At 38.0% G+C, this 3079-nt stretch overlaps 1 non-coding gene across 1 annotated transcript; it reads right to left on the bottom strand.

The window, feature by feature from the left end:
- Positions 1-1403: 1403 nt before the first annotated feature.
- Positions 1404-1480, bottom strand: LOC137978115 (small nucleolar RNA SNORD36). Its single transcript, XR_011118120.1, has one exon. It is a non-coding gene; the product is annotated as a small nucleolar RNA SNORD36 (small nucleolar RNA).
- Positions 1481-3079: the final 1599 nt, after the last annotated feature.

Genomic DNA, 3079 nt, shown 5'->3' with positions numbered 1-3079 from the left:
AACACTAAATCGAAGGTTTATTCAGAGACTATGCTTTTTCAAAATTTAAACCAAAAAAATAAAGACCAATTTTCTCATCATGGTAAATCAATACCAGAATACTTGTGCAGACTTATGAATCAACTCATTACTCTGATTTTGTTCGTCAATGGGGTTGGGTTCAGGAAGCAAAATGTTTTTTTTACACTTTGGACTAGTTGATTGACTCATGGAACTTACTAATAGGATACCCTTGAAATAGCCAGTCCCTGTCTCTACCAAACTGTTCAGTTTCAGTGCAGTCAAGTGCAGAAACAGTTGATATCCATCAGATGGCCCCTGTGCTTGGTTTGTCATCATGTGCGACTTTCAGGACAGGGTATCAGTGCCCTGCCACAGCTAAGCACATCATCATCTGGATATGACGATGCTGATATTATTTTTAGTTAACAAGGGTATCCAGGGTCTGTCAAACCAGTACACCGACTAAGCCAAGCATCTTTAGAGAATCAACTTTTTCCCAACGAAAGGATAATCCAACTCAAAGATTTTGCATATTACTTTCACGACTTTTGTACCCCATATCCTTTACAGCCTGTACCAAAAACAGCCAAAATGTCTTCTCCATCACTGCAGGCAATAAACCAACAGAAACTCAAATCCCAGGAGACAAATTTTTCCCTAGGAATTAACCACCACAGTGACTACTGCTCTCAATCCCAATCCAAGTGAAATTTGAAAAATTGAAAAATATTAACCCCATGGGATGCATATAAAGCTATGCCTTTGTAATTCTATCTGAGTGCTCATAAAGTGTTGCTGACATAAAATTTTGTAGGCACGAATTAATGGAAGTTGAGAGAATGACAACCCACACAGAGTTTTTGATATGTCGCCTGAGATGTTTTTGGCATACCTTTCATTATCAGATAATAATTATTATGTTTTTAGTATCACATTATCAAAAGTATATTTTTGAGGCATACCGAGAGAGTTACACAAACATACTGAAAGTAATATTAACCTACATGTACCAATCATGAGCTGCTACTTCACTGCTCCATTGAAAGAAGATATAACTAGAAAGGATACAAGACACAATCATTAACAGTATGACAGGTGTTACTTTAAATTTGCAGTGGTTAAGACAGTGTTTTCTATGAAATGACATGCATCCAAGATGGAGGCCAGCACAGTTAACAATAGCTTACCAAAATTGTAAGCATCAGCAACATTGCTCAAACAAAATTATTACAAGTGCTGGTTGAGGAGTATACAAATCTCTGTATTATTTTTTTAGCACTGACCAAGCATCTGAAACTGGGCCAGACTGTCGGGGTTGGACTCAGGTGTGGAGACAAAAGACTCCACAATGTTGGTGCACTCTACATGTACAGTAAAACAAGGAAATTAATGACCATCATGTTGCTCAGTGTTAAAAAGCTCATTTTGTGGAGCCACACAGCAGAATTCAGCACACAGTTATTAATCATCATGGCAACAGGATTGGTTCTTGAAAATGGTCTTAATGAAGGGAAGGCACATACGTATGTACCGTAATAGTACGGCCTATCAGATGAGTTAAACGTAATGAGGATTGTGAATGATGCACAACATGAGTGGAAATAATTTAAGGGACAAGTGAGCCAAGGGTTGCCATTCAATTGATTTTTACAAACTGTCCTTTTCAGGCCTATGTCATGATTTGATTTTTCCAGGTTCAAAACTTTTTGAACCAGTTCAATTTCGATTTTCCTTTGTTTCAGATAATGATAATGCATAATTATTAAACAAAGAAATCAAAATTGAACTGGTTTGAAAATTTTTTTGAGCCAACCACAAATTGAATTACAACACCCAATTGGCATAAAGATACTTGGGTATATTATGCTGACTATGGTGCTTTCTCAGAAATAAAAACCATGCAAGATTATGCATCGTGAAATTCTTACACTTTTTCAAGATGTAAATAACCATGTAAATGAACAGATTTTCTCAAGCTTAAAGTGCCTATAACCCCAAAAAAATTTTTCGCCTAATTAAATCTTCTTATTGAGTTGGGAGAAATGTCGCAAAAATTTTTGAATTCGGTTGAAACCCGAATTTTTTATGAATTTTTAAAGTTGGCTTTGTCAAGAACACGACCGAGCATACAGGAGAATGGGACTAGTGACGTCACTCCAGGCCATTGCAAGCGTCGATTCAGTGGCTCTCCAGTTGTTTCTATTGGTCTTTTGTCAAAAGAACTTTTAGTTGAGTCAACAAAATTTCGAATATTCAAACATACTCATAATGTCGTCCAGCGATGCTAGCTATGTCTCTAGCTCGGACTCGGAGGCCGCAGAAACGGAGGTCGAGTACGACTTAGAGGTCGAGGGTTCATCAAACTCGAGCGAACACAAAACCTCAGATGATGAACCAGGAGATGCCTCTGCGAATGAGCCGATGGCAGACGAAGAATGGCTGGCTCAATATGAAGAAGAAAGAAAAACGGAGGAGGAACTTGAAAAGAAGCTTGAGCACACAGCCGAGTACTTCGTGGGCTCCCAATGAGCACGCTTAGATTTTACGAAATCTACCCACTTCTTTCGTCGTTTTCGTTTCTCGGGTTCATCCGCCCCTTCAAAAGGTATAGGATGGAGCGATATACCTTCTGTCTTACTTGGTTGGTTATTACAACCGAAAATAACGCATTTATCTGGCATTGTCCCGCTTCTTGACTTTCAAAAGCCTTCAAGAGTGAAACGAGGTAGTTCTTGCCAAGGAAGCGATCAATGGCCTGGAATGACGTCACGAATAACGTTGCACCTAGACTCTTTTCAATGACTCTGTGGCTCGGTCGTGTTTTTAAAATGCGCTATTTTTCAGATCTTTAAAAAATTATAAAAAATCACGGTTTTAACCAAATTCAAAAATGAGAAGATTTAATTAGGCGAAAAATTTTTTGGGGGGTTATAGGCACTTTAAAATAAATTATATTTTATTAATAATTATTCACATTACCTGTGAAGCTAGCCAAAAGGAGAGGGTCCCAGCCACACCATTCTCCTGTCACCTAAACATTTAGTATAATGATAAAAAATACATTTGCCCCCAGAGC

The sequence above is a fragment of the Montipora foliosa genome, chromosome 11, assembly GCF_036669935.1.
Source record: "Montipora foliosa isolate CH-2021 chromosome 11, ASM3666993v2, whole genome shotgun sequence".
Taxonomy (NCBI): domain Eukaryota; kingdom Metazoa; phylum Cnidaria; class Anthozoa; order Scleractinia; family Acroporidae; genus Montipora; species Montipora foliosa.
The sequence above is the reverse complement of the archived record's forward strand: the minus strand, read 5'-3'. Positions and strand labels throughout refer to the sequence as shown.